The sequence below is a fragment of the Mobula hypostoma genome, chromosome 18, assembly GCF_963921235.1.
Source record: "Mobula hypostoma chromosome 18, sMobHyp1.1, whole genome shotgun sequence".
NCBI classification, from domain to species: Eukaryota; Metazoa; Chordata; class Chondrichthyes; order Myliobatiformes; family Myliobatidae; genus Mobula; species Mobula hypostoma.
This window is the reverse complement of record NC_086114.1, coordinates 28200538-28213352: the sequence shown is the minus strand read 5'-3', so window position 1 is coordinate 28213352 and position 12815 is coordinate 28200538. Positions and strand designations below refer to the sequence as shown.

Below are 12815 nucleotides of genomic sequence, written 5' to 3'. Positions count from 1 at the left end.
GTTTGTTTCATCTTTAGTAGCAGATTTTAAAGTTCCAGAAGACTGGAAAGTCTCTAATGCTGTACTATATACAAGAAAGGCAGTAAAGACAAGCCAGAAGCTACAAGTCAGCACGTCCAACATCAGGATATATCAACCTTTAAATAGGCAAGGTCTAATTAGGGATAGTTAGCACAACTTTGTGCGTGGGAAATCATGAGGGATACAGATAGGGCGAAAAGTATTTTCCCCAGGGACAGAGAACTAAAATCTAGAGCTGGGGACTGTTCTTTTAAACAGGGGAATTGTCCCACAAGTAAGTCAATGCAGCCTAATAATTGCCTAAATCAATAATTCCAAGAATATGACTATGTGCTAAACACCTACATCACAATCCTTCTTCACCAGCATTACCAAACCAATGGAGTTGACAACAAAGGTAGAAACGGATAGACCTTAAATTCCTCAATATTTGCTTCAGAGACCATGATTTTCAGAGGTTGGGTGTGAATGTCATATATCATAGTAAACTGAAATCAAAAGATATTAAAGGGAAAGTACCCCTGTGGTTGAACTCATGCTTTGCAGAAAGCAAGATTAATATTGTTGTTGAAAGTCAACCAATGCAGCCTTAGAAAATTATTGCTACAGCTCCTTAGGGCAGCTGATTTCATTCATTTTGGTTGCTTCCTTAATAACATTCTTTTGATCATAAAGTCAAAAGCTGGAAGTGTTTACTGATGACTGCTCAGTGGTCAACTCCAATCATCAACCAACAAACCCGCCCCCCCCCCACCCACTCCCATCTCAGCCATTGAAACAGTCCATTCATTCATACAACAAAATTTAGGGAAAGAAATGGCTAATAACTGGCAAGTAACACTGCAAGGCAATGACCAATTGCAGCAAGAAGACATCTAACTGTTTACCACAATGGTATTACCATCACTGAACCTCCCACTGTCAAACATCCTGGTGTTTACCATTAACAGAAACTTAACATCACCCAATACGTAAATACCATGGTTGCAGCAAAAGATTGGAGGTTGGGTATGCTGTAGTGAATTATAGCTGCTTACATCTCTAATTCTTTCACCATCTACATGGCACAAGTGAGAAAGAGTAAAGAACAGTCACCTGAATGAGTGCTGCTCCAACAACACTCAATAATCTTGACAACAATAGACAATGCAGTCCATGAATCGATTCATCACAGAAAACATTCATTCCCTCCATCACAAGTGTACGACCGCAGTGTGCATAATCCACACTATGCACTACAGTTACTTGCATGGGCTACTCTGAAAGAACATCGCAAATCAGTGCCTTCTCACACTTGTGTACTTGGGAGGAACCACCATAACCTGGAGCTTCTCTACATGTTGCGCAAAATTCTGATTTGAAAACATTGCCAGCCCTTCCTTGTACTAAGTCTTAATCCCAGAACTCCTTACCAAGTAATGCTGTGAGCACACCTTCCCCACAATAAATGTACCAATTTAAGAGAGTGAAACAACTGCAACTTGCATCTGGTAATTAGGGAGGGATTAAAATTACTGTCTTTATCAACAACACTCAAAATCTCCAAAAATGAATAAAACAATGATGCTTTATTGCTTTAATAATGCAACAATCAAGACTTTACAGCTATTAGGTAACCCTATGATTTCTGATATGCTATAAGCAATTATTTGAAAGAAACCACTAATCAGATAATGATTCACTCAAAGAATATAACTACATTTCTAAATTCAATTATACAAATAAGATCTTCCATTTTAACACATTTTAAACTTGCAAGGGACTTTACGCCAGACAGTATCTCAGTAGGTTATCATGTAGTTTCCTGCAGAGTACAGCTACCATGCTTCTTACATCATTGTGCCGTGGTCTAGTATTTTTACACGTGAGGCAACATAGATCATATAATTTACTGGCTCCGTAATTACTTTTTATTCTATTACAAGAATATTGTATCAAATTTTTCCCCATTGTTCTTAAGAGTTATAAAGCTTGACAGCACAGAAACAGACCCTTCCAGCTCAACTTATTTATGTCAACTGTAATCTATATTACTCACATCTTCCCACATTAAACTCACGTCTCCTTTTCTACCAATGTACTTATCCATATACCTTTTGAACACTGTATTTGTATTTGCATTTCCCGCTTACTTGACAAATCATTCCAACTACATGGAAAAACTTGCTCCTCTAATCTCTTAATTTTTCCCTTCCACCCAAAGATAAATACTCCAACTCCCCTATCTACACTCCTTCAAATTTTACAAATCCTTAAGACCACTCCTAAGTTTCCTGTATTTCAGCAAGAATAACTGAATCAATAGATAGAACTAGGGTGCCTAAGACTTTTGCACAATAGCATTGAAATTTTATCTATTACACTATACTACTGCCACAGAAAAACAAACTTCATGACATATCTGAGTGATGAGAAACCTGATTCTGATATGGTTCTCCACTGTAAACAGAGTGGGAAGGGAGAAGGGAGAGGGTAATCATGTTTGGGGAAAATGCAAGGGAGGGGGAAGGGAGTGAGCAGCACCAGACAGACATTCTGTAATGATCAATAAACCAATTGTTTCGAATCAAATGACCTTGCCTGGTGCCTCAAGGCTTGGTGTGTCTACACCCACACCAACCCCGTCCCGATATTCCTCCTCTGCTACCTGTCCCACACCCCTCCCGCAGCACTCCACCTTCACCATTCCCAACATCCTTCGCTCCTTCCAGATTTACAAACTCATTCTCCATTCCACATTGACAAATACAGTACTGTGCAAAACGCTTAGGCACCCGAGCAAGATACATGTACCCAAGACTTTTGCACCCAAACATCCTCTGTCCATCAACACTTCAGTGGTCCTGCCATTTACTGTAAATATCCTGTTAGAAAGTAGTATCCCAAACTGCATTACCTCACACTTGACTGAAATGAATTCAGTTCCATCCGCTACGGCTCTACCCAACTTTCAACTGATTCAAGTCCCTCTGTATCCTTTCACAGTCTTCTTCACCTTTTATTATTCTACAATTTTAATGTCATCAGCACAATCCATATTTTCTTAAGTCATTAAAAATTACAATAATCCCAACAGAATACCGCTGGTTATAAACTTGCAGTCAGGAAAACACCGCTCAACCACTACATTCTTAACTCCTGTCACAAAGTCAATTTTGAATCCAGTTTGCCAACACCATGGATCCCTTGTGCCTTAACCTTCTAGTCTTGCCTGTGTTTGGGCAATTCATTTATCTAACCCATCAATGGTTTATGTCATTTACACCTTTCCTGAAAATACTTCTTTTAATCTTCTGATTGCATCGTTTCTCCTTTACCAATGCACCACACAAATGAAAAAAATGGATAATTTAATGATTATTTATTGACTAAAAAGAAAACTCTTACACCTAGCTATCATTAATTCAATCCTGCTGAACAATTATTTTTAATTATTTATTAAACCCCTTTTTACTGGGCATCTCTGGAAATGCCACTCATTAGCCCCTTGCTTACAGCCACAGGACTCAGCAGCAAGAAACCCACCTGTCTCAGCCTTTATACATATAGGGTGCATACAACTTTGGTCCCGCCAGATCCGTGAGGTTGGAATGTCTCATCCACCCAAACCGCAGTTTGTGTGAATGCTGTATGATTTACTGCCCCCCCAGCAAGAAAAAACAGATCGTACATGGTTACAATTATAATCGTATACAATTATAAAAAAGTATACTTAAGAATGTTAATTTAAGCAAATAGTTATTAAAGTAAAACCAAGGGCCCATTATACTTATACCAGCATACGATATAGCAAAAATTCATGGGAAACTGGAGGATTGGGAAGCTTTTAAAAAACAGGAGGCAACTAAAAAGGCAATAAGGAGAGAAAAGATGAAATATGAAAGTAAACACAAATTAATCTGCAGATGCTGGAGTCAAAGCAACACTCACAACACGCTGGAGGAACTCAGCAGGTCGAGCAGCATCAGTGGAAAAGATCGGTCGACGTTTCGGGCCGGACCCCTTCGTGACGAAGGGTTCCGGCCCGAAACGTCGACCGATCTTTTCTACTGATGCTGCCCGACCTGCTGAGTTCCTCCACTGTGTTGTGAGTAAATATGAAAGTAAGCTAGCCAATATGAAAGAGGATAACCAAAAAGTTTTTTTCAGCTATACAAAAGCTATATATGAAGCAGGCATGGATATTGGATCACTGGAAAATGTTGCTAAAGAGACAGCAGTGAAGAACTGAGAAATGGCAGATGAAATGAAAGCCTTTTGCATCAGTCTTCACTGTGGAAGAATGAGCAGCACGCCAGAAATTCTAGAGTGTCGGGGGTAGAAGTGAGTGCAGTCACTATTACTAAGAAACTGAAAATAGAAAGAAGACAACCTGGACAGGAAGGATTACAACCCAGGGTTCTGAAAGAGGTAGTTGAAAAGATAGTGGAGGCATTAGTAATGATCTTTCGAGAAAGACACGATTCTTGAAAGGTTGTGGAGGACTGGAAAATCGCCAGTGTTACTCCACTCTTTAAGAAGTGAGGAAGGAAAAAAAAGACTGGAAATTATAGGCCAGTTAGCCTGACTTCAATGGTAGGCAAGATTGCGAGTCCATTATTAAAGATGAGTTTTTGGAATACTTGGTGGCACACAAAAAAGTAGACAAAAGTCAGCATGGTCTCCTTAAGGGGAAATCTCGCCTGACAAATCTGCTGGAATTCTTTGAGGAAATAACAGGCAGAATAGACAAAGGAGAGTCAGCTTACTTGGATTTTCAGAAGGTATTACAGGAACGATGCCATCATTAAATTATATTAGATTCGATTCAACTTTATTGTCATTGTGCCAAGTACAGATACAAAGTCAATGAAATGCATTTAGCATCTGACCAGAAATGCAAAGAATAGTTATTTACAAAATAACTGCGAATAAAAAAGTGCTACAGCACACAAATATAAAAGTACTGAGACAGTACAATACGGATGCAATACTGCTTAGCGCTGTGATGTGAGGTTCAGCAGTGTCACAGCCTCAGGGAAGAAGCTCTTCCTGTGCCTGCCGGTGCAGAAGCGGAGGCTCCTGTAGCACCTACCAGATAGGAGGAGAGTAAAAAGTCCATGGTTAGGGTGAGATGCATCCCTAATAATACATTGGCAGACTGGTGGAAGGAAAGTAATGAGTAGGAATAAGTAGGGCCTTTTCTGGTTGGCTGCCAGTGACTAGTGATGTTCTGCCTGGTTCAGTATTGGGTCCACCTCTTAACATATGCTAATCATCTGGATGACAGAATTAATAGCTCTATGACCAATTTTGCAGATGATACTGTACTGTACAAGATAGATGAAGGGGCAGATAGTCAGACTTCCGGTAGAGCTCATGGAGTGAAGTTGTGTTCTTGACTCGCTCCATTACCTCTGAGTTTTTTTCCTATGATCAGCTATATTTAAGCTAACCATCAAGGTATCAACTTTTATAATACTTTGAAACAAATTGCGTTTTTTGATATTCGGATGCTTTTACGGTCTGCTATGTCTAAGAACGGGAAAAATGGGAAATACGGCAAACCTCCGGTTAGACCGAAAGGTACTGATCTTCCTCCGACTGACCACCGTTAACTTTGAAAGCTATATCGGATCTAATTCAAATGGTAATTTCAACCTCTATAACAGAGATAATTCGTGCGGAAATTTCAATTAATCTCCAGAAAATTGCAGAGGCAATAGATAAAATGCAAACATCTATCACGGAACATCAGTCTGCTATATTTAATCTTCAAAAATCCAAGCAACAAAATGAACTCAAGATGGGGAAAATTGAAGAAACAATTACTGTAATGAAGAAAAAAACTTCACCTTCTGACTTTTAAAAACTCTGACTTAGAATCCAGAATGCGACGGCAGAATATTCGAATTATTGGTTTTCGTGAAGCTGCTGAATCTGACAACCCTATAAAGTTTTTTTTCCTCAACCTTTAAAAGATGCATTTCCCACCGTATTTCCTGACCAACCACCATTATTGGATCGGGCTCACAGAGTTCCATCATATTCGTCTAAGTCAGATAAACCTCGACATGTCATTTTACGATTTCATTACTTTCAAGACAAGGAGAAATTGCTTCGATTCGCTCGATCTAAAGGTTACATTGATTTTTTTGGATCTTCATTTCCGATTCGTGGAAGACTTCAGTAAACAGATTCGGGATCAACGGGTTCGTTACAGATCTGTGATGTTGGAACTCTACAAGATGGATTTAAAACCAGTGCTGCTTTACCCAGCGCGTTTAAGGATTCGCACGCTTGATGGGGCTCCCCGTTTTTTTGATTCTCCATCGGATGCCCAGTTACCTAGATCAATTTTCACCTTCAACATCTTAATCGTAATTTTTAATTATCTCCGTTTGATCGGAGGCTGTTAATCTGTTGGGTTTAATTTTTTTTGCTTTATATGGGCAGAAAAGTTTATTTTTGGTTAATTAATATGGTCGCCAAACATTTTTTTCAACTGCGTCATTCCTTTCTTTTTTCCTGGGGATTCTGGGTGGTTATTCCCTCAGCATCATTTCACGTATTTCCTTTGAGGCCTTAAATTTTGTAGTTTTCAAATGTACTTTCTGTAGTTTTTCCTAACTAGTCTATGTTAATTATCTCGTTTCTTTTTTTTTTGTTTAATCATAGGGTCTGTTGTCCGTTACGGTTTTCTTTATATTTACTGGCTTTTTCTTTGTATTATATCGTGTTTGTCTTAATTGGTCTACTTTTTTTTTATTACTTTACTGTTTTATAACCTTAGTTGTTCTTTTTTATACTTACACTTTTTTTTAGTGAGCGTCTATCGGAAGTCATGGGGGTAGTCTTAGTGCTTGCTTCTTTCTGGTTGGTCTGCTTTAGATTTAGCTTTGGGGTCATGGGGTGGGGGGTGGTGGGAGGGGCTTCACTTTTTAGTTTTTTTCTTCTTGGGCTACTTACATTACTGAAGCATTGGTTGCGTTCTCCTTCCCATTATCTCTTGTTTGTTCTGTTCCTTTTCCAGGTTCGTGGGTCGAACCTATTGTCAATCCTTTTTTTTGCGGGTTGACTTTAGGGTTTATGGAGTCTATTGTTAATTTTGTCTCTTGGAATACTAATGGTCTTAATCATCCAATTAAAAGGAAAAAAGTTTTTAAAGTATTCTGGAGACTTAAAGCACATGTTCTATTTTTACAAGAGACCCATGTGCGGAGGGGGGACAGACTACGTTTTTTTTTAAATTTTGGAAGGGTGAACAGTTCCATTTGAACTCTAACGCTAAGATTCGAGGTGTCTCTATTTTTATAGACCCCTCAGTTACTTTTGTACAACATGATATTATTTCTGATCCGAATGGTAGTTTTTTATTGGTTAGTGGTCTACTCTTTAATAAAAAGGTAGTTTTGGTTAACATTTATGCTCCCAATATGGACTGTCCGGAATTTTATAAATCACTATTTAATCTGTTCCCGAATTTGAATGAGTTTTCACTGATCTGGGGCGGAGATCTTAATACTTGTTTATCTCCAGTTTTGGACCGTTCGGCTCCTTTACGGACCTTACCCAATAAATCTGCAACTTTGATTAACTCATTCCTCTCTGATTCTGGGTCAACGGACATTTGGCGTTTTTTGATTCCTCAGGAAAAAGATTTTTCTTTTTTTTCACATGTTCACCATTCCTATTCAAGAATTGATTTTTTTTTTAATTGACTCTCGTCTTATTTCTTCAGTGGTTAAATGTGATTATGACTCTATAACCATTTCGGATCATGCTCCACTTAAGCTTTCTATTAAAATTCAGGCCAATACACAAAATAATAGACAATGGCGTTTTAATTCGCTGTTGCTTCAGGACTCGGATTTTGTTAACTTTATGAATGAACAGATTGATCTTTTTTTTTACAATCAACTATACAGAAGATATTTCTATGAACATCCTTTGAGATACTTTTAAAGCTTATATTCGTGGTCAGATTATCTCGTATTCTGCTGCTTTGAGGAAGAAGCTGAAGCAGGAGGAGCTGGTAATTGTGGACAAGATTAAGGAAATTGATAAGAAATATGCTGCAGCTCCCTCTGAGGAGTTGTATAAACAAAGAATTGAACTTCAAATGGAACACAGTTTATTACTTTCGTCCTCGATTGTAAATCAATTAAAGAAAACAAGTGAATTTTATGTACATAGTGACAAAGTTGGTAAACTGTTGGCTAATCAGTTGAAGACTAATTATACTAAATTTCAAATTAATCAGATTTATAATCAAAATGATCAACTGATACTTGATCATGCTGAGATTAATCAAGCCTTTTTTGATTTTTATTCCTCCTTATATCAATCAGAGTCTTTACGAGACTCTAAATATATGAATGACTTTTTAGATAACCTAGATTTCCCTAAGATTTCACAGGATATATCCTCTATGCTAGATACTCCCATTACCACTGATGAGATTAAGAATGTTATTTTTTCTATGAACCTGAGGAAAACTCCTGGCCCTGATGGGTTTACCGCGGAATTTTATAAATTTTTTGCACCTTCATTAATCCCTTGGTTTTTTAGGGTTCTGGAGGCTTCATTAAAACTTGGTAAACTTCCCGAATCCTTCGACAGAGCGTCAATTTCTCTAATATTAAAGAAGGATAAAGGTCCTGCTCAATGTGCATCTTATAGACCAATATCTTTATTAAATGTTGATTCTAAAACTTTTTCTAAATTATTAGCAAACAGATTAGAAAAAGCACTTCCTTATATTATCTCGGAAGACCAAACGGGTTTTATTAAAGGTCGTTACTCTTTCTATAACATTCGCACACTCTTAAATATTGTTTATAATCCTTCACAAAATGTTCCTGAGTGCGTTATTTCTTCAGATGCTGAAAAAGCCTTTGACAGAGTAGAATGGCCTTACTTATTTAAGGTGCTTGAAATGTTTAATTTTAGCTCGAAATTTATATCCTGGATTAAATTGTTATATCATTCTCCTATGGCCTCAGTTCGCACTAACTCTTTAAGTTCACCCTTTTTCCCCTCTTTCTCGAGGTACTAGACAAGGTTGTCCTCTTAGTCCTTTATTATTTGACATTGCATTAGAACCTCTTGCAATTGCTATTGGAGAATCTTCAAATATTATTGGGATAACTTGGGGCTAAGTCTCATAAAGTATCACTTTATGCTGATGACTTACTTTTATATATTTCTAATCCTCAAAAATCTATCCCTGCTGCTTTAGATTTATTAGCACAATTTAGTCTCTTTTCCGGTTACAAGTTAAATCTCAGTAAGAGTGAACTTTTCCCGATTAATAAGCAACTTCCCTTGTATCATAACCTTCCGTTTAAATTGACTAATAATTATTTTTCATATCTTGGGTTTAAAATTACTTGTAAACACAAAGATCTATTTAAGACTAATTTTTTTACCCTTAATCGATCTTATTACTCAACTTTCATTTAAATGGTCTCCATTATATTTAAGTTTGATCGGTCGTATTAATGCAGTTAAGGTGTTTATTCTGCCAAAATTTTTATATATCTTTCAGGCATTACCGATTTTTGTTCCAAAATTTTTTTTTTGATAAAGTTGACTCTAAAATCTCTTCATTTATTTGGCAAAATAAAAACCCGAGACTGGGTAAAATACATTTACAGAAAGCTAAGAGAGATGGAGGTTTAGCATTACCTAACTTTAGATTCTATTATTGGGCAATTAATGAAATTTTGGTTACTTGACCAAGATACACTATCCATTCCTAAATGGGTAGCATTGGAATTACAATCTGCTCAAGGTTATGCACTTGGCTCTATTTTAGGTTCTTCTCGTCCTTTTGATTTCAAACGCCACAAACAGGTCTGTAACCCGATAGTTAAATATACCTTATGTATTTGGTTTCAATTCAGAAAATTTTTCGATCTTAACCAATTTGGGCTAGCGATCCCTATTTTAGGTAACATATTTTTTCCTCCCTCTTTCACGGATTGTGCTTTTCAAATTTGGAAGACTAAGGATATTTCACGGTTTTTGGATTTATTTTTAGATGGTTCCCTTATGTCTTTTGAACAATTATCTAATAAACATAGTTTACCAAGAATACATTTTTTTAGATATCTCCAAGTTAGAAATTTCCTAAGTACTATACTTTCTTCCTTTCCAATGCTCCCTCCTACATATTTTAGATACTATAATTAACCTTAATCCATGTCAGAAAGGTGCAATGGCTATTATTTATAATATTATTATGAAACTTAGGAAAGCTCCATTTGATAAGATTAGGTCAGATTGGGAACAGGAATTGGGTTTTATTATTTCGGCAGATGACTGGGTGCAGATTTTACAACTAGTCAATACTTCCTCTATCTGTGCTAAACATTCCCTAATTCAATTTAAAGTTGTCCATAGAGCACATATGTCCAAAGATAAATTAGCTCGTTTCTATTCTCATAGTAATCCTTTTTGTGATAGATGTCAGGGGCAGATAGCCTCTTTAACACATATGTTTTGGTCCTGTCCTACTCTGGAAACTTTTTGGAGAGACATTTTTAATATTATCTCAAAGGTATTGAATATAGAGATCTCTCCTCATCCTGTTACTGCTATCTTTGGATTAACTAAAATTTCCAGTAATCTTTCTCCTTCAGCCTGTAGAATGATTGCATTTCTTACTTTAATGGCAAAAAGATGTATTTTACAACATTGGAAAGAGACTAATGCTCCAACTACGTTTTTTTGGTTTTCCCAGGCGATATTATGATTAAATTTGGAGAAAATTAGAAGTAATCTTTATGATTCTTCAGTTAAATTCGATCAGACCTGGAGATCTTTTATTCAACATTTTCATTTATTGTAATTTTTTTTCTCTCGGTCCATATTTATATTTCCTTCTTGTTTTTTTTAACTGTTTTTAATGGAGGTCGGGTTTGAGGACGTGATTTTAAGTTCTTTACTTGTTTCCTAGTTAGCCCATTGCTTTGCTTTGCTTTTTAGTTTAGTTGCACGGTGGGGTTTTTTTTGGGGGGGGATTTTGGGTTTTTTTTTCTTTTTCTATTGAGATATATAAAAATTAGTATACTATTATATTACCTTGTTATTTTATGTTTAAATTGCACTGTTGTATTAATGTTTTTTCTGTATTAATATTTCCTGTAATATATTATATTCTAACAGTGTATTAGTGCCTATATGGTTTACCTTATGTGTACTAATTCAATAAAAAGATTTAAAAAGGGGCAGATAGTGTCGAGAAAACAGGAGTTTCCAAAAGGACTTGGACAGATTAGGAGAATGGGCAAAGAAGTGGCAGATGGAATACGGTGTAGGGAGGTCTAATGTCATGCACATTGGTAGAAGGATAAAAGGCATAGACTATTTTCTAAATGATGAACAAATTCAGAAATTAGAGGTACATAGGGATTTGGGAGTCCTAGTATATGATTCCCTAAAAGTTATCTTTTCAGGTTGAGTCCGTAGTAAGGAACGTAAATGCAATGTTAGCATTCATTTCAAGAGGACTAGAGTACAAAAGCATGGATGCAATGCTGAGGCTTTATAAGGAATTGGTCAAACAATATTTGGAGTACTATAAACAGTTTTGGGCCCCATATCTAAGAAAAGATAAGCTGATATTACAGAGAGTCCGAAGAGGTTTGTGAAAATTAACCTGGGGAATGAAAGTGTAATATAATGTTAAGAAGTTAGCATCTTCCAGGCCTCTTGTGACCTGGCTATTTTGTAAGAGTCATAGCGGCTAAGACTTTGAAGGGTCTCGGCCTGAAACGTTGACTGTACCTCTTCCTGGAGATGCTGCTTGGCCTGCTGCGTTCACCAGCAACTTTTATGTGTGTTGCTTGAAATTCCAACATCTGCAGATTTCCTCGTGTGTAGAAGTGTTTCTCAAGAGCGGGTGATATTATTGGTATGTGACGCTGTAACTTCAGTCCTTGTTTATAGAACAATTTGTACCATTGTTTGATTAACTGCTGTAAGAAACATTGCGCTTGCTAGATAAGCTAACGAATGCTTGTTTCAAGGATGGGAAACTCTGAGGAGTAAGCCTATGTCTGGCTGTTCCCAGACATAAGGGTAGTTGAGCTGTTACACAAACAATTTATGGCTGATAAGTTAAACAATACTCATCTGTACAGAAACTAAGGGGGTGAACCCACCTTTATTTACGTACGTGACTGCATATGTATAAAAAGCACTATATTTGCTTCAGAAACCAGAGACCCCCGGAGCAGCTCAAGAGAGTGCTTAAGGAGGGGTCTCTCTGTTAACTTGCTAATAAAGAGTTAAAGTTACATTCACCATAGTACGTGGTGTCTTTGCATCAGGTAGATTGAAAGAAGTTTGTGACAAAAAGGTTAATGTATGAAGAGCATTTGGTGGTTCTGGGGCTGTACACAATGCAGGGAATCTCATTCAAACCTACTGAAATATTGAAAGGTCTGGATAAAGTGGATCCAGTGATGTGGGGAGGATGTTTCCTATAGTGGGAATGTTTACAACCAGGGGGCACAGCCTCAGAATAGAAGGGGATCACGTTAGACACTTGGGTTTCCGCTAGCTGCTCTGGTTTCTCCCACAGTCCAAAGATGTACTCGTTAGTAGATAATTATAAATGGTCCTTTGATTAGACTAGGGTTGCTAGGCAGCATGACTTGCTAGGTCGGAAGAGCCTGTTCTGCACAGTATCTCTTAATAAATAAATTAACTTAATTTAAACCTATCTAATCAGTTGTATAATCCGACAACTCTAATATACAGAATTTTAACAACTGAGCATGCCCGCAAGAAAACAAATCTCAGTG

At 37.1% G+C, this 12815-nt stretch overlaps 1 protein-coding gene across 2 annotated transcripts in view; it reads right to left on the bottom strand.

The window, feature by feature from the left end:
* The window catches only part of LOC134358428 (serine-rich coiled-coil domain-containing protein 2-like), a 782366-nt gene that overhangs the window by 741006 nt on the left and 28545 nt on the right, over positions 1-12815 (bottom strand). The gene's annotated exons all lie outside the window — the stretch shown is intronic.